Source organism: Blastomyces gilchristii (assembly GCF_000003855.2).
Source record: "Blastomyces gilchristii SLH14081 genomic scaffold supercont1.35, whole genome shotgun sequence".
In the NCBI taxonomy this organism is placed as follows: Eukaryota; Fungi; Ascomycota; class Eurotiomycetes; order Onygenales; family Ajellomycetaceae; genus Blastomyces; species Blastomyces gilchristii.
The window spans coordinates 416,181-439,017 of NW_003101648.1; the positions used below are offsets into that span (position 1 = coordinate 416,181).

Genomic DNA, 22,837 nt, shown 5'->3' on the forward strand with positions numbered 1-22,837 from the left:
TTATTCAGTATTCATCTTATCACAGAGTTTCAATATTACACTCTTACTCAATTAGTTTATAATAATCAGAATATTTCTATAATTCTTACTCTTAGAGAGATTAATAGTGAAGTTAATTATCACATCTTATCAGATTCTATCAGAGATATTAAGTGATTTTAGCAGGTCTTTTTTACAGTTCTTTCATAAGATAATAAAGAAATAATAGTTACAGTTTCAGATAAAATATCTGATGCTGTTTAATATCTCAGGTTAGTAGAACTCTTAAGAGATTATTTAATATAGTTATTTATAACCTGAATAATTAGTTATACAAGAGTTATGCATCTCTTGCATTATCTGAGTGTGTAAGAATTCAAAGTGAGAGATTCAGCATTGTTTATGAAATTGTAGAGTATTATTATTATCAATTGAATATTCTGAGATATCAGTTCTTATACATAGTTCTGAGGAAAATCAGAGTGCTTCTTATTATACTGCTTCAGTGAGTACTTGAAGAAGTTCATTAATTTGAGCTGCTGTATATCATAGTTCATCTAATATAGGTTTAGAAGAAGTTGAGATATCAGTGACAGTTCTAATTGAAGAAGTATATATAGTGTCATGAGCTGTTCTATCTTGATTAACTAGTATCTTTGAATTCAAGAGTCAGTGCTTTTGATTCATTCAGTGAGTATCTGTTATATTGAATAATATATCTTACTCTCATTATAAGAGAACATCTGTCATTGAGTTCTAACTGTTAGAATAATAGTATATTGTAAAATGAAAGCAGCTTAAGAACTCAGATCATCATATCTATTATTCAGTAAGTTTACAGATAGTTGTGAAGTACTTAAGATTCTTATAATATGTGATTATCTTAAATTTGAAGACACTTTAGAGTTCAGAGTCTTATTCCTCTAGATAGTATATAATTGTAAGTAGTTTCTTATCATAGATCTCATAGTTGTATTCAGCAGAACTCAGTTTCTTAGATATGAAGATATATAATTATAAGATATCTTTATTATTATGTTATAATATAGCTTCTTCTATGATATAGCTAGAGAAATCAGCTTTAATAACTATCTTATAATCAGAATCAAATATTATTAACAGAGAGATATTAATAAATATCTTCTTCATCTATATAAATGCAGCTTTAGTGTCTACTGATTATTGAAATATTGAGTCTTTCTTAGTAAGTTCTATAAGTGATCTTATAATATCTGAGAAGTTTTATATAAATCACTGATAGAAGTTAGTAAATTCAATGAAGCTTCATACATCTTTCACAACACCTGTATTTCCTCCTGTATAATCAACACTTGGCCTGTATTTAACATCATGCAAGGACTCATCATAAGCTCCGCTTGCATATGAGTATAATGAAAGAATAATAATAATAATAATGAAGAGCTTAGAGTAAAAATTGACTTTGCATTTCTGAAATGATAAACAAGGTCATATTCTCTGCATTGTTCATGTGATTTAACTTGTAATGTAAACACTGATAAAGAATCTTAACATTGAGATGAAGAATAATGAGATGACTGATTCTTGAGATGAGAATGAAATGAAAGTAATTACTCAAGTAACTTTTACATTCACTTTACAAAAGATAATGTTTTTTAATAATACTTTTTAATATTGCTTTTTAATAACACTTTTTAATAACACTACTGTTAATTTTGAATAGATTGACTAATAATTTAAATATCACAGATTTAAAACATTGCTAATATAATTTGTATCTTCTCTAAACAATAATAATGATTTCATGATATTTAATAAATAAACAAATCAGTCACATCACTGAATATGATACAGAATGTTAGAATATGATGAAGTTCAATATATAAGATAACTGTTCAGACTCTTCAATTGCATCAGATGATTGATCATTGAGTGTAACACTCTGATTAAGAAAAGATTCAGATATTAAAACTTTCTGATATGAAGTGAACTCAGTTGAAATATATGATTGATTTACTGTTTCAGTTTTATAAGATAACAAAGACAGTCTCAATCACTTATATATCAATACTGCAGTCAGTCTGATGAGTGTATAACAGTTTATTTACTCATCTTAAGAAGCAGTTGAATCACTTAAAAAGAAATTCAGTCTGAGATAATGCTATAGCACAGGCTATTATTACTGTAAGAAATAAACTAGTATATTACTACAGCAAAACTGAACAATCTTTTACAGAGTATTATGCTGTAGCAGCTCTACTAGATTTCTTCTATCAAGTTAATATCTACACTTCTCAAGATTGAACAGAGAAGAAATGAGACTTATATATTAAATTAGTCTGAGACTACTATAATGTCAACTATCAGAGATTTGAATAAGCAGATATTCAAGATATAAAGACAGTGAAATACAATTCTCTAGTAAGTAATGATCTTTAGTAATACTTTATATTATATAGAACTATAATACTAACTTTGAAACAGAACTTACATACATTGATTATAACTGAAAATCAGGCAAAACTACATACTTGTAAAACTGAATTTAATCACTATTTTCAAGATAATCTGACAAATTTACACATCAAATCAATTCTAGAGTTATGAAAAATTATTAAGAGTATATATTCAACTGTTGTATTAATAATATATGATATTCTGACAATTTCATTGACAGAGATAAGAATGAAGTAAAAGTTCAACTCAAGTTGAGATATTTATCACTATCACTGAGAACAATTATAAGAAGAAATAATTAAGAAACTTATAATTATAAAACATAGAATTATCAGATAGTTTAATATCTCTGATCACAGTATATCAGAGAAGTGTAGTTTTCATAAGAAAGTGAAGAATAAACTTATACAAGAATATATTTAGTTGTTTCATGAGTGTTATTAATAATTATTATCAAATTCTGATTATATAAGCAATCACTGAATGAACTGAATAAGACTGATTTTAATCTTCAGTCTCAGTCTCATTCTGATTTTGAAAGAATAATTATCTTTCACAGTTTATTCTGAGAAATTACTCTCATTTCACTGTTCTTGAATTAAATCTAGTCATTTTTCACATCATTTCTCTCAGAAATGATTCATTTTCAGATTTTTTTGAGACTTGGTCCTGATGAGACTCACGCCAAGAAATGTATGAAACCAGATCAAATAAGACCAAATGTGAAATTTATGGTCCCGGCGGCCAGTCTAACTGCAATCACATATATATCAGTATTAAAGATGTTCAGATAATTATCTGAGAGAATATTCATAGATAAAATAAGTCTCTCAGTATCTGTCTCACTGATTATTTTTCTGACTTACTGTTAAAATCTATTATTATTATTATTATTCTTCTTCCATTATACTCATATGCAAGCGGAGCTTATGATGAGTCCTTGCGTGATGTTAAATACAGGTTAAGTGTTGATTATATAGAAGGAAATACAGGTGTTGAGACCATGCCAAGATAACAAGAACATAGGAAAATACAAAGAAGTGACAATTAGATACATGTGATAATAACTTCTCAGCCCAGGAACATAGAGCAATTCATTGAAGCGATTTGTACACCCCTGTATTTATTAGGAACCTGAGGTGCTTGAGTTCCGGATTTAATGTATCCCCTGCGGGTTTCGAACCCACGCGCCTTGATTTCCCACGCCAAGGTGTTACCGGGTGGCCGCATTAACCATTCGGCCACCGGGGCACTGTTAAAATCTAGACTGAGATCTAGATTCAGCAGCTTATCATCATCTTTCTTAGTACTCTTCAGTTCAACTTAATTCATCAGATAATCACTGTTCTTCTCTTTTTTTAAGGCAGTAGTTAGTGTAATAAGAGTCTTTACAGATGTAGCACTTTGCTGCAGATATCAGCAGTCTTTCTTCTTCTGTTATACACTGAATCAGTAACTTACTTATTATAAGAGCACTTGAGAGAATCACTGCTGTCTTTGTGACAGACACAGACAGCTTTGTAGTCTCTGTCTACTTAGACAGAGAGATGTAATACAGACAGCAGTTGTTATTCTGTTTAAAACATCTGAAACTATGCATGTAGTCAGTGAATTGAGTCTTTCAATCAGTTCAGATGTATCAGGCAGCTGACTTATTATCTCTAATTCATTATCAGAAGTTATTCAATCATTCAGTGAAAATAAGCAGTGTGATTAAGAAAAGATTGAACTTTAAATCTTCTCACAGAAGCTTCTTTATCATAATGAGATCAGAGATTGCAGTGACTCATAGTAAGTTAATCTTTTATAAGATATATAACATCAGACATTGCAGTGACTCACAGTAAGTTAATCTTTCATAACATGTATAATATCAGAAGTAGTTCATCTGACTTCTCAAAGAAAAAACACAGAAAATGAGCTTTCATTCAAGCTTTCTCTTTCAATAGCTGGAACTTGTGTTTTAACTCATCAACAGTGATAGAGAGAGAGACACTTATATTTTTTCTCATTTCAGTAGACAGACTGTTATGTCATTCTAATGCCTGACTCTTCAGACATAGAGAGAATATGCAAAGAACCGCATTGTCTCTCTTCTGTGTGGCAATGAATTTCAAGTGACTGATAAATATTATTACATCTGTTTTCACTGAGTTGAATAGCATGACATTGTCAGCTTATAATCTCACTGATCTATCATCACTTCGTGCAGATGAACAGGGTTCACTATCAAGCAGAAGATCAAGATTGTCATAAGTAAGTATCTAACTTCTATGTATTCAGCTTCTCTCTGAGTTATAAGTAAAATATGCAGTGTCAGCTTCTCTGAGAAGATTAATTCTATCTCTTATTAGATTATGACAGTGCATTCTATCTTCAGTATCATGCAATTCTCATGAAATTGCTGACATTCATCAAATTCTAGAAGATGATTTGAAGCCTTTCTTAAAGAAGATATCTAATTGCTGTACAGACTCAGTGAGAAGATTATCAGGTCTAATATCTGTTCTGTCAATCTAAGCTGAACAGTTCATCTACTAATGATGATTCAGCTCCTGCCTTTGAGTGATGAGCATGACTTTCTCAGTCTAAAAGCTAGTTCATACTTCTATCAATCTGCTTCTTTCATCTGTCAATCATTTGAGATTCTCTTGAAGTTTGTTAACACATTTATTAACAAGAGCAGTATACTTGTTCAACTGCTTCTTTCACTGATTAAGCTGATATTTATATTCATTGAGCTTACTCTCTTATTGAGTCAGTTGAGCTTCTAGCTGTTCTAACTTCTCAATTATATCTAGTATTACTGCTTTATCAGAAGAAGTGTGATTCTGACAGTTAAATTCATAAAAGCTTGAGGCTATTGAATCTCTCTTCTTAGTATTCTTCATAACATCTGTATAGAAGGCCTGTAATCAGAGATCAATGACATTCTTTCATTTCACTACTGAAGCAGAGTTAAGAACTGCTTTTATATTATTATAACATCTAACTAATACACTCATAAGAATATCTTTCACTTTGATATAATTATACAGTTAGACTGACCGTGTGATCATGTCTGGGACCAGGACCAGATTTTTTGATAGTCTCATTACCAATTCGACTGATCTCATTACACAGTTTTAACATTAGATAGTAGTTTCATACTGTCTCAGTGAGACTTACTGTCTACTCTTGTCACATTTTTCAAATGAGATCATGATTTTCACTTCTCAATTTAAATTATTTTTATTGCTTTAAATGACTTTAAATCTCATTTGAGCATTACCAAAAAGCATTACTTTTTACAAAATTAAAAATAGTCTAAAAAAAACCTTAAAATATCTAAAAATAGTAACTTTATGCCAAGAATGGGATTAAATGGGATCAAATGGAACCACTTTCTCATTTTTTTCAAGTCATGATTCCATTTTAAGATCTGATATATAGTCACTTTGCATGTTTTTTTAATGACTAGTCCTAGCGGGATTCACGCCAAGAAATGTATGGGACTAGATCAAATGAGATCAAACGTGAAATTCATGATTCTGGCGGCCAGTCTATATACAGTATCAGTTGACTCTTGACACTCTTATACTATCTATCTGTATTTCATCAGACTTTCATAATTATAATAGCATGCTTTTCAGTCATTGCTTATAAGTAAGTTCATTCTGAGTTTAGTTCATCAAGTGAATTCTCAAGTGAGTCATTCAATTTCACTGACAGGCTTATTCAGTTCAGTAGAAAGAAGTAACTGATAGAAGCTACTCTGAGTAATTCATTTATTCTGCTTCATTGTTATAACAGAACGGATAAACTCATATAAGAATGTGAATAAGATAAGTTTATCACAACTGTAGTTATAATCTAGACTGATCACTAGTGCTATGACATTCTGAAGCAGAAGATGCTTAAATGACTATCAACTAGATCTATAACTAGCTGTAGTGTTGAATGAAGTAGATTTAAACAACTGCAGATTAGATCAATCACTAGCTGCAGTACTGAAGAAGATAGAACAGTTAAATGATTACAAGCTAGATTAATCACTAGCTGCAGTGTTGAAAGAAAGTAGAATAACTAATCAGACTGATTACTAGCTAGTCAATTCTTGATATCTGCAGCTCAGTTCAATCATCAGTGCTATATATATCAAGAGTGAAGCAGAAGCTAAAGAGGCTAGAAGAACTTAATTCTTAATAAGACATGTTATCAAATTATAGCATACACTGCTATGTAGAGTCAGATATAAGAATAAAAACATATCTGATTCTCTAAAAGATGAGAGATGAGTGTACACCTCTATATATACAGTGATTGTTTTATAGAAATTAACTCTCATAGAAGAAGCGATTGCATATAAAGAGAAGAACAGAGAGTCTGTAGAGAAGAAGTAGAAGCTCTCATAGAAGAAGCAATCACATATGAAGAGAAGAACAGAGAGAGAAGGTAGAAGTAAAAGCTTTAGAAAACAGAAAGAGATGAAGCAGAAGCTAGAGTTGAATAGAGAATTAACTTAAATAGAGAGCGGAAGCACGCCACACATTCTTTCTTTGAAATAGTCTGATCAACTTTTCATTGAGTAAGTAAAATGAGTTTAAAAATACACTTAGTTGATGTAGAAAAAGTTGCTTTCTCAGATACTATTTCTAAGATCAAAATTCTGAAGAGAAGAAAGAAGAAATAGAGAAATAACAAGTTCTTAAAATACAAGAACTTGAAAAAGTTAGTAAAATCCTTGAAAAACAGTGTCTGATTGAGATGAATGAAGAAGTTCTGTTAATTCTTCATACTCAGGCTAAACAACTACAGGAGATGATTAAGTTCAAACTTGAAATTTCAAATACAGTTAAAAAAACAATGAAAATTTCTAGTATAATTACTGACTCTTCTTCTTCTTTTTCTTCTTTAAATCAGAAAAAAACATATACTCAAACAGCAGTATCTGCTGTTTCTAAATCTACTGTTTCAAAACCTGCTTGAAATTCTGAAAATACTTAGAAGAAAAATGCTCATACTTCTCTTCATAAGAAAGAAGAGAAGAAAATGTAAAAAGAGAAAAACTTTTAAATCTTCAGAAATAGAAGACTTATTCTCAAAGTCTTAAATAGAGAGATTCTGCAGAAGAATAAGCTTGTAAGAGGTCTACGCCGAATAGATCGGTATAATATATAGATCTTATATAACAGAGTGAAAAATGTTAGAAAAGAAAAAGAAAGAGAAAGTGCAGAAATCAGCAATTGAAGTGAATATTTATATGTGTATGTGATGATGTATGCAGTGAAGCTTCGGAGTGAAAGAATAGAAATTCTGTAGATTTTCAGCTGAGAATTGATGACTGAGAATTGAAGCTTTCAGCAGAAATCTATGAAGTATAATAAAATAGTCTATATAATTAATCAGACACAGTCTGCTATATTAGTCTCTCTCTTCTCTGATTATATGTAGTTCTCATCAGTCAAGAACTGTGACCTCAGATAATGCAGAACTCAGAGTTCAGATTAGATAATTATAGCTGATGTATTTTACAAGATATTATCAGTCACAGCTGTGAGATCTCTTATTAAGAATATTCTCAATCTCTCACTCAAGTTTATTATCTTCTTCTATAATCTCTGGCAGCTGTCAGTTGAAAGTCAGTTAAGAAGAGAATGAATTGATGATAGTGCAGTGAAGCAAGCTTGTATAAAATACATTATAAATCTCTGATGAAGTATTAAGATAATAATTGTAACTGTCTAGAACTTCTGTCACTGTGTATTTTATATGATGATAATTCAATGTATGAGATGAACATGTAATCTGTATATGTCTAAGATTCAACTATATAAGATCTTCAATCTTATACTGCTCTGCAGAATCTTGTCAAATATTAATTTAATCTACTTAATTTTGTTTAGTACTTACTATAAAGGCTTTCACTCAGTTATGCGTATCTCAGAGCTTTATCACTATATTATCAGTAATCTGAATTGAACTGTGAAGATTCAGTGTGAACTGTGTAATCTTTAGAAGATTCAACACTTTCATATAATAACTGTGTATAAGAAAGAATGAGTTTATATCTATTAAGACAGTATCTTAACTGTTGATAGTGATCTCTGTATATAGAAGAAGATTATATCAATCATCTTATAAGTAATTACAGAACTTATAAAGATAATTCTTTACAGTCTGAATTATCTATTCTGATGCATCATTGATCTCAGAGTGATAGATAGTTGATAAATAGTATATAATCTTAAGAACTTGACAGATTCTTATTCAGAGAGTGCTTATGAATTGATAATCTTGATCTGATACTATAGATCTTGATAATTCATGCATCTGATAGAATAGACTCTGTAGAAAGACTTCAGTGACTTGTTCAGTATTCATCTTATTACAAAATTTCAATATTATATCTTTATTTAATCAGTTTATAATGATTAGAACATTTCTACAATTCTTGCTCTTAGAGAGATTAATAGTGAAGTTAATTATCACATCTTATCAAATTCTATCAGAGATATTAAGCAGTTTCAGCAGATACTTTCTACAGTTCTTTTATATAATGATAAAAGAATAATGATTGCAGTTTTGAATAAAACATCTGATACTGTTTAATATCTCAGATCAGTAGAACTTTTAAGAGATTATTTAATATAGTTATTCATAATCTGAATGACTGATTATACAAGAATCATGCATCTCTTGTATTATCTGAGTGTATAAGAGTTCAGAGTGAGAAATTCAGTATTGTTTATAAAATTACAGAGTGTTATATCATTCATTAAGTATTCTAAGATATTAATTCTTATATATAGTTCTGAGAGGAATCAGAGTACTTCTTGATATACTGCTTGAATGAGTACTTAAAGAAGTTTATTAGTTTAAGCTGTTATATATTATAATTCATTCAGTGTAGATTCAGAAGATGTTCTAATCAGTGAAGTGTATATAGTGTTATAAGTAATCTTATCATAATTAACTAATATCTTCAGATTTAAGAGTCAGTGTTCTTGATTCATTCAATGTATATCTGTTACATTGAATGATATATCTTACTCTTATCATGAGAGAGTGTCTATCATTGAGTTCTGACTGCTGAGATGATAGTGTATAGTGAAATGAAAATAGCTTAATAGCTCAGATTATTATATCTGATGTTTAGTAAGCTTATAAGTAATTATGAAATACTTGAAATTCTTATAATCTGTAATTATCTTAAATTTAAAGATACTTTGAAGTTCAGAGTCTTATTCTTCTAGATAGTGTATAATTATAAGAAGTTTCTTATCATAGATCTTGTAATTGCATTTAGCAGAACTCAGTTTCTTAGATATAAAGATATATAATTATAAGATATCTTTATTATTATATTGTAATATAGCTTCTTCTGTGATATAGCTAGAGAAATCAGCTTTAATAACTATCTTATAATCAGAATTAAATATTATTAGTAGAGAGATATTAATGAACATCTTCTTTATCTATATGAATACAGCTTTGATGTTCACTGATCACTGAAATACTGAGTTCTTCTTAATAAGTTCTATAAGTAATCTTGTAATATCTGAGAAGTTTTATATAAATTACTAATAGAAGTTAGCAAATCTGATGAAGCTTTGTATATCTTTCACAGTATATGAAGCTTCTCATTCAAGAATGACAGAGATCTTCTCAGAATTTATTTGAATTCTCTTATCAGCTTCTATAATAAAATCTAGATATTTTATACTCTTAACTTTGAAATCACACTTATCAATATCTATTGATGATTCTGCTTTCTATAATTATTATAATACTTTCTGTATATATTCTTGATATTTCTTTCTGAATTCATTGATAAAGATGAGAATGTTATTTATATATACAGATACAAACTTATCAAGAAAATCTTGAAGTGCTCAGTTAATATACTTCTGAAATATACTGAGAGTATTAGTCAGTTCAAAGAGTGTGACTACTTATTCAAAGAGATTATAATGTGTTTAGAATACTGTAAGTTATTCATCTTCTTTAATAATATGAATCTTATGAAATGCAGTGATGATATCTAACTTTATAAATTATTAAGCTTATCTGATACATGCTAGAGTTTCATTGATGAGAGATAAGAAATAATAATTCTTCTTTATCAATCTGTTCAGATCTTGATAGTTCACACAGAATTAGAGTTTTTCATCTGATTTCTTTACAAAGAGAATAGAAGCTGCAGCAGAAGAGTTGCTAATACATATAAATCTCTTATTCAACAGATCATTAAGTGTCTTTCAAAGAAGAAGAAGTTTATCTTGAGACATATTATAAAGAGAGTCTTATGATAACTCAGAGTTCTTATTATTCTTCTTTTCTAACTTGATACTGTGATCTACTTCTGAGTCTTGTAAGAGAGGTATATTTATAATATTATCTTATCAGAAGATATCTAGATATTCATGATATTATTAAGAGAGTTTTATATAAGAATCTGTTATTATAGTATAAGATAACTTCTCTAGAGCTTTCTTAATATTAGTCAGACTGATGAAATAGATTGATATATAATTCTGCTATTAGTGACTTTGTCAGTGATTTTATCAACGACTTCTTTTTCAGAGTATTTTATAAGCATTGACAGAGATCTGTATAAGATTCATAGTCTTGTAAATATTATCTTTATGAATTCTATTATTGTTAGAGAATATTAAGCTTCTGTTTTAAGCATCTAACAAGATGTCTTGTTTAGATAGTTAGACAATCTCTAGTATAAGATTATAGTCAAGATTATCAACTTTATATACATAAGTATCTTTATATTAATGTTCTTCAACATCTATGTTTAGTTTTATCATGTAATAAGTGTGAATATTCTTTGAATCATCAAATTCTGTGAGGAGTTGAGGTTTTAATAAGAAGATATGCTGAAGATTATAACATCTTACAACTGAAAATTTAATTATTGTATAATAACATAGATCACTGTCTATCATGACTTTCATATTATATATATTTTCTATCACAGTAGATATAAGAATCACATTTATTATCATTTTCTCTTTAAATCATTGTTGTTCAATCTCTTCAAGCTTCTACTTATGAATTTGAACAGAAGCTAATCTTTTTTCTGTTTCATTAGAGTATTCTCATAGTTATCTTCTGAATCTTTCTTCAATGCAATGTGATTGATACAGACTGCTAATATTGATCTTTCTTTTAAATGAGAAGATATATGAGCTGATTAGTAGTTGAAAGTGATGTGTTCTGATCAGTTACAATTGATATATATCTCTTATTAATATTGATCAGTGACTTCTTCAGAAGTGATCTCAGAAACTCAGAAGTCTATTCAGACAGCAGAGACTCTTACTTATATATAGATATTTATATCTACTCAGTTCATGATATCTGCGTCATTATTGTTAGTTCTCAGTACAAATGTATAAGTGACTGAGATATAATATCTTCAATCACTGTTCTGTATACTCTTGAGCTTGATAAGACAGTCATTTAATGTCTGAAGTTGTATGCAGAAATCTTCATAAGTTAAGTCTTTGTTTATACTTATAAGAGTCTGTAAGAGTTTGAAAGTTAATATCTTCTTAAGCATACTAATCTTCATTTAATTCTCTCAAGATTGATTATCTGCTTCTAGAATCTTGATGTCAAAGTCAGAAATGAATGTTATGAGAGAAATGTTTCTCTGTCAGATACTCTGTAATCTATCTAATACTTTCTATTGCATAGCAGTGTCTCAGAACAGAATATCAAGATATTTAATAATACTATCAGATGTTTACAATGCTGATTCACTTGCTTTCATTCATGAATGAAACTTCTGTTTTATGTGATTCTTCAATTGTTCATTAATATATCAATCTTGATTGATTAATGAACTGATGATATCTTCATCTACACTTAGTTTCATAAGCATTTTCAATCTTCATGATGAGTAGAGAGTGAGATCAGAAGTATTAAAATATATAAAAGTATTTAAGCATTTCTTCAGTGTTCATATTGTATTCATATTCAATTCTGTCAGTGTTGAAATTGTCTATGTAGAGATTTCTTGTTGAGATAATTATTAAATCTTTTCATATTGACATTATTGAGTTGCATGCATATCAGCTATTTATTATTATTGTAATTTCAATATTGCTCAGAGTCATTGTGATACTGTATCTATGCTTGTATTCAAGAGTTCTTTCATATTATTAGAAGACATGTTATTCATTGAATGTGTAATAACTGTGGAATTGAAAGAAGTATAATTGTATAAATATCTTATATATCTGTATCAGAACTCTCAGGTCTTTCACTAATATTCTCTTTGTAAGATCTTATTCTCTTTGTAAGATCTTGTTATGAGATCAGAGTGACTGATAAGTAAGCTTCTATCTGAGAACTTGATATTCACTTAACTGATTGTTCATGTCTCTATTTCTTACACATTGTTATGTGTTTAGATATCTTGATAAGTAATCATTTCTAATAAGAAGATGATGAATATTTTTCAAGTGTAAGAGGCCTACACTGAATAGATCAGTATAATATATAGATCTTATATAACAAAGTGAAAAATGTTAGAAAAGAAAAAGAAAGAGAAAGTGTGAGAATCAGTGATTGAAGTGAATATTTATATGTGTATGTAGTGATGTATGCGGTGAAGCTTCAGAGTGAAAGAATAGAAATTCTGTAGGTTTTTGACTGAGAATCAGTGACCGAGAATCGGAGCTTTCAGCAGGAATCTATGAAGTATAACAGAATAGTCTATATGATTGATCGGGCGCAGCCCGCCACAAAGCTGAACTTAAATCTTATTTTTAAAATCAGAAATGAAATTAATCAGCAGTTTTTTTCTCAGTTAATAAGTGATATTGAAGTTAAAAATTAGTTATGACTTCAATTGAGTCATCTTTCTTTGAAATTTCTATTATTCTAACTACAATGTCTGAATTCAGTATGAAATTCCTTATTGAGAATGAGAGTATCTGAAAATCAGTAATAGAATCTCTATTAAACACAATAATTCTATCTGAAAGAGATGAAAAGCAAGACAAATTCATTCTTTATAATATTTCAGTTGGAATTTTCAACTGTGAGAAAGAAATGCTACTTCTTAAAAATAAGTTAGAAGAATACAATTCTATTCAACTGAGAAAGAAGTATGTATAACTGAATTCAATTGAATTGAGATAAAACAGAAGAAATATCTCTATTCTAATTTCTATAAAAGACACTTGAATAATTAATAATCTCTGAAGTAAGAGTAACAGATTTGAAAATAAGAGTTCATAAATACAAAGACTCAAGAATAAATCTTAAAGTATAAACACAGTGTTTAAACTGTCAAAGATATAAATACTTTATGATCTTGTATTTCAGAGACTCAAAATGTGAATTCTGTGTTAAAGATTATCAAACTAGTGAGTATAAATATGAAATATACTCAAAAAGAGATGAAATATGTTAATATACTCTGCTTAAATACTCTAACTGTAAGAAAAAGCATGCATCTAGCTCAAAAGAATGCACATTTACTTCAAGAATTCAAAAGACCTGAAGAAAAGAAGAAGCTCAAAGTCAATCGAAAACTGAAGATAATAGTCAAGTCAGTAAATCTACAATTATAAGCTTAAAAAGAAGAAACTCTTAATTATCTAAATTCTTAAATTCAAACTCTTCAGCTAAATATAAACAGAATTTGAATTCTCAAACATCTGTTAAGATTAGAGAATTGAGAAATAACTCTGTTAATAATTTGAAAAGAATATAAGCAGTTGAAATTCCTGCTTTTCAAAATAGTTATAATCTACTATCTAATGATAGTAATTAAATTCTACTTTATCTCCAATCTCTTTTAGTATAAATATACAACAAAAATAATAAAAAAAGTTTAAAAACTCTTTAAAAATCACATTTATTCAAAACAATGTAAATAGAAACTCAAATTATATTTATTCTTATCTTCAGATTGCATTTAAATAAAAAGTTGATTTTATACTTCTTCAAGAATCAAACTTTGATACTGAGTAAAAGTACATTATTTCTTATTCAAGCTATTACTGCTTTCTCAAACAAGCGCTTCACCACGAACTCGCTCAATTTTTCGAATAAGAACCCGCCGATAGATTCATCGAAAAGCCCTCGATCATATGAGCATTTTGACCCCAACGCTGACCGCATACCCCGTGTGGTGGTGGAGCTACTCAGCCAAACATGAACCAGACATTGTTCAAAACTCCTGTGTGGGATTATCCCCTGTTCACCCCTACCACACCACAACCCCGGGCCAAATTGCCATACAAATTGTAAGACAAAGACAACTAGTCATATACATCAATCTTCTTGATTTTGAAAGATCTCTGATCTGTAATTGTGAAGATATCTGAGAAGCAACTTTTATAAAAACTCTGTCTATCTTTGATGTTTCAAAACATTAACATCAAGTCTCACTCATATATCACTCTTCTCAATCAGGCCCACATTCAGCAGAAAAATACAAAAAGATATCTTGACAATAGTATTAAGCACATAATCAACAGACATATCTGAAGTGCATTCTCTATGAAAAACTCTCTCTGTCTTTACATTAAGTCTCACCCTTGTACCACCTCTTTCAATCTGGCTCATCTCTGACAGAAAAGTACAAAAAGATACCTCAGTAACTGTATTTAATACATAATCAGCAGATACAATAACTATAAAATCAGTATATCTCAAGATCTGACTGAGTCTTTGATCTCTGCACAGTGAGATATATTAAATCTAGTTTTAATATCTTAATATTCAATAGATTCTGTAAGAGATTGAGAACAGCAATACTTAATTTCTATTGAATTTGAGAATTAACTCTATATTAATATAATCATTGATAAAGTCTTCTATTTTAAGATATAAATAATCAGTTTCTCTACATCTCACTGACAATATTTATATTATTATATAGAAACAGACTTATATTCTCTATAATATCAAGACTTTGAAGAGAAAAAGTCTTGATAGAAGATATACAGTAGTATATATCTTAGTAGTTTCTATCTCATTCTTCTGCAGCAGTTAATGCAAAAAAAAAAAAAGATCTTAGAAATAGTTTTTTACTTCTCTTGAAAAAGTAAGATGTTTTTCTCTGAGTTTTATACAATATTCTTATAAAGAATTAAAAACAGAGCTGTTTTCTGTCATAATTTTATATTCTTTTAAGTAAGAATTACTTTTTCAGTGACTGAAGAGCTTTTATTAATACTTAATTCTTTTTTATACTCTCTATTAACTGATTTGAGTGCACACTTGTTATGTGAGAAGAATTGAATTATTTAGAATAAAATTGAATAGTTTTAATCAATTTCTCTGTAAAAAATTGATTTATTTTTTATCAGTTTTTCTCTCAAAAACTGTCATATTATCTGATTTATTATTAATTGATATCATACTTTTTCTCACTGTATTTTAAGAAAGAGATTATAAAGATTTTATTGATTTATCTTAAAAATTAATTTTAGTTTATTAGATTCTCTTCAAAAATCTAATCTAGTTACTGAACTAGTGTGAAAAAAATCAGGTGTTTTATATATAAAAGTCTTTTATTCTTCTTTTGAAACAGTCTGATCAACTTTTCAATTGAAAACAGACTTAGAAATCTCTTAATTGAAACAGTCTGATCAACTTTTCAAAAGAGTTCAATATATATCTCAATTGAAATAGTCTAATCAACTTTTCATTGAGTGAGAATAATGAGTTCAAAAATACACTCAGTTGATATGAAAAAAGATGCTTTCTCAAATACTATTTCTGAGATTGAAATTCTGAAGAGAAGAAAGAAAGAAGAAATAGAGAAATAACAAGTTCTTAAAATATAGAAACTTGAAAAAGTAAGCAAGATTCTTGAAAAGCAGTGTCTAAGTGAGATGAATGAAGAAGTTCTGTTAATTCTTCATACTCAGACTAGATAACTACAGAAGATGATCAAGTTCAAACTTGAAATTTCAAATATAGTTCAAAAAACATTGAAAATTTCTAGTACAATTACTGACTTCTCATCTTACTCTTCTTTCTCTTTTTCTACTTCTTCTTCTTCTTTAAATCAGAAGAAAACATATGCTTAAGCAGCTGAATCTGCTATCTCTAAACCTGCTATCTTGAAATCTGCTCAAAATTCTGAGAAAACTGAGAAGAATAATACTTATATATCTATTCATAGAAAAGTGAAGAAAAGAATGTAAAAGAAGAAAAACTTTCAAATCTTCAGAAATAGAAGACTTATTCTTAAAGTCTCAAATTAAGATATCTTATAAAGAAACAAGATAAACTCAAATCTCATTTTCAGAATTAGAAATGAAATTAATCAGCAGTTCTTTTCTCAGTTAATGACTGATATTAAAGTTCAAAAATCAGTTATAGCTTCAATTGAGTCATTCTTCTTTGAAAACTCTATTATTCTGACTACAATGTCTGAATTCAGTGCAGAATTTCTTATTGAGAATGAGAATCTCTGAAAATCAGCAGTAGAATCTTTATTAAATATAATAATTCTATCTGAGAGAGATAAAAAGTGAGATAAATTCATTCTTTATAATATTTCAGTTGAAATTTTTGACTGTGAAGAAGAAATACTACTTCTCAAAAATAAATTAGAAGAATATAACTCTATTCAACTGAGAAAGAAGCCTGTATGATTAAATTCAATTGAGTTCAGATAAAGCAGAAGAAATGTCTCTGTTCTAGTATATACAAAGACACTTGAACAGTCAAAGATCTCTGAAGTAAGAGTAACAGGTTTGAAAATGAGAGTTCATGAATACAAAGACTCAAGAATGAATCTCAAAGCTCAAACACAGTGTTCAAACTGTCAAAGATATGAATACTTTGTAATCTTCTATTTTAGAGACTTAAAATATGCATTCTGTGTCAGAGATTATAAAACTAGTGAGTATAAATGTGAAACATGCTCAAAAAGAGATGAAATATGTTAATATACTCTGCTTAAATGCTCTAATTGTAAAGAAAAACATGTATCTAGCTCAAAAGAATGTATGTTTACTTCAAGAACTCAAAAGAACTGAAGAAAAGATGAAGCTCAAAGTAAATCTAGAACTGAAGAGAATAGTCAAGTCAGTAAACTCACAACTGTAAGCTTAAAAAGAAGAAACTCTTAACTATTTAAATCTTCAAACTTCAATTCTTCAGCTAAATATAAACAGAATTTGAAATCTCAAACTTCTGTTAAGATTAGAGAATTGAGAAATGACTCTGATAATAAACTAGATATAATACAAGCAGTTGAGATTTCTACTTTTCAGAATAGTTATAATCTACTATCTGATAATAGTGATTACATTCTACTCTACTCTCTGTTAGTATGAATATACAATAAAAATAATAAAAAAAGTTTAAAAACTCTTCAAAAATCACATTTATTTAAAACAATGTAAATAGAAACTCAAATTGTATTTATTCTTATCTTCAAATTGCATTTGAATAAAAAGTTAATTTTATACTGCTTCAGAAGCTAAATTTTGATACTGAGTAAAAATATATCATTTCTCATTCAAGCTACTACTGCTTTCTATCTCAAAAGTCTGAGATAAAGTCAAGAGTAGTGATCTATAAAAGAAAGAGATTAAGATATTAATTTAATCTAAGATTTAATATCATGTCTGACTCTGATATTCTGATGAGTGATATTATAGATAAAAAGAATGAGTTTGATACTATACAGCTCATAAATATCTATAATGAAAAGTTATTGAAGAAAAATAATAATATCTGAATAATTAATAGAGAATTTCTGAACATAACTTTATCAAGAAACTCTATAATTGTAGAAGATTTCAATGCATATCATTTCTGATGAAATTCAGCATATAAAAGAGCAGTAAGAGCTGATAATCTGTTTAAATGAATCTTTGAGTATTTAATAGATTTAGTTAACAAGTCTGATCAATAAACATTCTTTAGAAAAGATATGAAACAGAAATCTATTATAGATCTAATCTTCATATCACAAATTCTGATAGAAAAAAGACTTGTAAACTGACTTAGTAATTCAAATGAGACATCAGAATCAGATCATGAGATTATTCAATTTAATATTGAACTGAGTGAGAAATAAATGAGTGAAAATCCTCTTCTCTTGAATCAGTTTAATTTTGAAAAAGCTGACTGAAAGGCAGTTAAAGAAAGCATAAAACTGTTAAAATCTGAAAGACAGAGTGAGCTATGTTGAAATCCTGGTCAAGATATCTCAAATGAAATGCTTGAGAATAGAGTGAAGCTCATTACATCTATTATTCTAGCAAGTGTTAAAGATAATATTTCAAAGAGAAAGTCTTCTGAGTATTCAAAACCTTGATGAAATGAGAATATCACATTTAAAAGAAAACAATTGACTACTGCTAGAAGAGATTGAAAGAATGATATAATTTCTGATAAAGAGTTCAAAGCTGTCAGAAATGAATACTTTTCAGATATTAAAAGAGCTAAAACAGACTGCTGAAATAAATTTCTTAAAGAAGCACAAGAAAAGGAAGTTTTTAAAGCTTTTAACTATACTAAAATAAGAAGTGTAGCAAAACTTCTAATCATGAAATATGAGTTTCAGAATGAATCATATACAGCAAACTCTTTTGAGAAAAAATATCAAGCTTTTATAAGAACTCTCTTTCAAAACTCATCAGATTCAGATTCAGAGGAAGAGAATATGTCACTTCTCAACTATATTGATGAAAATGACTGGGAATGGCCTGATCTTACACAAGATGAATTAGAGTCAGCTATCTTCTCAAGTTCAGTTAAAACTGCTGCAGGGCCTGATTCAATTAATCACTTGATTATTCAAAATACATACTTCTACTTAAAGAATGAATATTTTGAGCTCTTTTTCAAATTGTCTTCAAATACTGTTCATCTTCTCTCTCTTTAGATAGTTCACTTATTTGTAAGTCTATTAGAGATTTCATCTTTTCTCTTCAGAGAGATATCTTCTTATGATCAATTTTCTCAACATTTAATGAAAAGAATTAATTTTTAATAAGTAAACATAGTCTATACAGTTGAGAGAGCATTTTCTTTGAAGTATTATTGTCATTTCAATCAAGAAATCTATTTCAATTCAGTTCATTTTCTGAGTTAACTGATGAAAATGAAGAAGAGACTCTTTCTCTGATTATATAATTTGAGCTCATTCAATTAATCACTTGATTATTCAAAATACATACTTCTACTTAAAGAATGAATATTTTGAGCTCTTTTTCAATCTCTTGAAACATGGATATCATTCTGAATGCTGGAGAGAAGCCACTGGAGTGATTCTTGTAAAATCTAATAGAAAAACTTCAATTTCTAAGTCTTATAGAGTAATATCTCTATTAAACTGTCTAGAAAAGGTTTTGGAAAAGATAATAGCTACTCAACTATCTTTTATAAGCTCTATTAATAACTCTCTTTTATTCAGTGAATAAATGAAAGATAGAAAACAATGTTCTGCAATTGACACTGTTCTCTCAGTTGTTTATAATATTCAAATAGCAAAGCATGAAGATCTGGTCTCAACTGCAGTTTTTATTGATATAAAAGAAGCATTTGATCATGTTTCAAAGTCAAAGTTAATTCAGACTTTGAAGATGTTAAAACTGCCACATTCTCTAATAAAATGAGTTAACTGTTTTATGTCTAAAAGAATTATACAACTTTTCTTTGATGGAATGAAATAAGACAAGACTGAGATAAAAATAGAAGTGCTGTAAGAATCTTCAATCTCACTCATTTTATTTGCAATATACACTGTATATCTATTCAAGAATAGAAATATGAAAATAGTGTGATCTCTGAGTTATATAGATGATATTGGTCTAGTCTACAGCTTAAAAACTATCAAAGAGAATTTGAAAGTGATTGAAAAAGCTGTAAAGAAAATCTTTGTCAGAGCAGATATCAATCAAATTCAATTTAATATGAATAAAACTGAGTTAATTCATTTCTTTTCTAGATTCAATGAGAAAGAACTATCTCTAACTCTTTTAAATAGAGAGATTAAACCCAGTTTAAATGTCAAATGATTAGAAGTATGATTAAACTTCAAGTTGAATTTTAAATATCATATTCAACAAAGAACTGTGAAGGCAGAAAGACTATTGAACAACATTATCAGACTATCAAATACAGAGAGAGGTCTATTCTTCCAGACTATGAGACAGTTATATATAGCCTGTATTACCTCAGTAGCTGATTATGAAGTTCAAGTTTGATGAAATAATCAAGGAAATTTCACTGAACTCTTTCAAAGTCTGTAAAACAGAGCTTTGAGAAGAATTCTGAGAGCATTCAAATCATCTTCTATTAAAGCAATGAAAATTGAAGCTTCAATTCCTTCTCCTGCTATTAGATTTGAAAAGGCCTGTATGAACTATGCTCTGAGAGTTATAAAGATGAGCTTAAATCATATAATCAGAGAAAGAGTCTCATCTTCATTTTCATCAATTAACTCTGGAAATGAACTGGATTGAAATAGATTTCTTGATTGAAATGAAAATAATTCTTCAAAGAAAATGCCCTCTCAACTGTACAGACTATACTCACTGATTAAGAATCAATTTTCTTCTTTAAATGTTGAAAAAGTTGATCATGAGAAGTTATCTTCTTGAAGAGAAAAGCTTGAATCTCTTATAGACTTATAAATAAGTGAACTATCTAAAGAGAAAGAATATGAACAGCATTTGAAGAGAATTTCTACAATCAATATAAAAGACTCTATTTTGATTTATTTAGATGACTCAAAAAATGAGAATTTGAATAGATTAGGCACAGGCATTGCTTATACTGAAGATAATATTAATTTTATCTCAGATTTCTGAAATTTAGGCTGTGAATCTGAAGTCTTTGACACTGAACTATTTGCAATAGTGAAAGCTTTTAAACTTATTAAAATAAAATCTTATAAAAGAGAAAATAGTTTGAAAGAGATATAGATATTCTCTGATAGTCAAGCTGCTTTAAAAAGACTTAGAAATAGTCAGATTTATAATGATCAAATGAATCTTGAACTGATCTTAAACTCTGTTTTAAAAATTCAAAAGAGAAGAACATCAAAGCTGATAATTCATCTGTACTGAGTTCCTGCTCATATGAATATTCATGGCAATAAATTGGCTGATTCAGCTGCAAAAAAAGGTTCAGAATTAAGCAGATCTATTCAAAAAATTATCTCCTAGTCTTTTATAAAGAGAAAAATAAAAGAATCTTGTTTAGACAAGTGAAATGAAAGCTGGCAGAAATAAAAGAAGAGTATACATTATTCAAGATTTGAAACAAAACCCAAGTGAAAATCTTGTTCAATTAAATGTAAAAAGAAAATATTTTCATCTATAATACAGCTGAAATTAGAACATGGCTATTTCAAATCTTATATGCAAAGATTTGATGATAGATTTGATTCAATAGAATGCTCATTCTGCAATATAAATGAGAATTCTGAGTATATTATAATGCACTGTGCATTATACAATAGTCTCAGAGTTAGATTGAAAGAGAAGTATGATCTAAATTAATTAAATATAAGATTCTTATTCTGAACTGAGACAGGAATTAAATACTTAATAGACTTTCTGTCAGAAACTCAAGCAGCTACAAGAAAATGGCTGAATTCAGAAATATCTGAATATGAAGAGGAGGAAATTGATCAGATATAGTCTGTTAAAACAGCTATATACTATCTTTTAATAGTTTGTTTCATTACAGTCTCTCTTTATTTTACTTTACTTTTTTCTTTCTATTCTTTTCTACCTATCTATTTAATGTGTCTATCTTTAAGACTGTGTTCTCCTTTCTTTTGTCATGATATTGTCAAATGGTTTCAAAGTATCAGAAGATGTTAAAATACTGCAATTTGTAAACAGTTTTTGTATTCTGAGCTGGAATTTTCTGATTTTGCATATCTGAAATTGGTGAATGTATAATAGTTAACTTTATAGATATAGGAAAAACCCTGAGAACTTTTGATTCTCAGGTAGATGTCATAGTCTCTGACTGCATACATCTATAATTGAAGAATAATAATAATAATAATAATAAATTGAAGATGTGTTAATCATTATAACTGCAGCTTGAATAGCTTCATCTTAAAGTTCTCTTATGAGCTCACTGTTAAATAGTAAGCTTCTTGTCTTTTTATTTATAATATGATTGACATGTTCTGCAGAGCTATTGAACTGTGATATATCAGATATAATAATCTCATGTATAATTTCTTTTTACTGACAGTAGGTCTTTAATTCATCACTTTTAAATTCATCTCTATTATTTCAGTGTAAAGTCTCAATTCAATATTAAGTAGTGATCTCAATTCTATTAATAAAGATTATTAAACATGCAGTGATCTCACTCTTTAATATTATAAGAATAATTCATCTGTAGCATGTAACATTATCTATAATACTTATTTAATAATTAGCTCTCTCATGAGTAAAGAGGTTGATTTCAT

The 22,837-nt window shown here is 28.4% G+C and overlaps 1 pseudogene across 1 annotated transcript; it reads right to left on the reverse strand.

The window, feature by feature from the left end:
* Positions 1-3,577: 3,577 nt before the first annotated feature.
* On the reverse strand, positions 3,578-3,666 carry BDBG_17956 (annotated as a pseudogene). Its single transcript has one exon. The product of its transcript is annotated as a tRNA-OTHER (tRNA).
* Between the last annotated feature and the right edge of the window lie 19,171 nt (positions 3,667-22,837).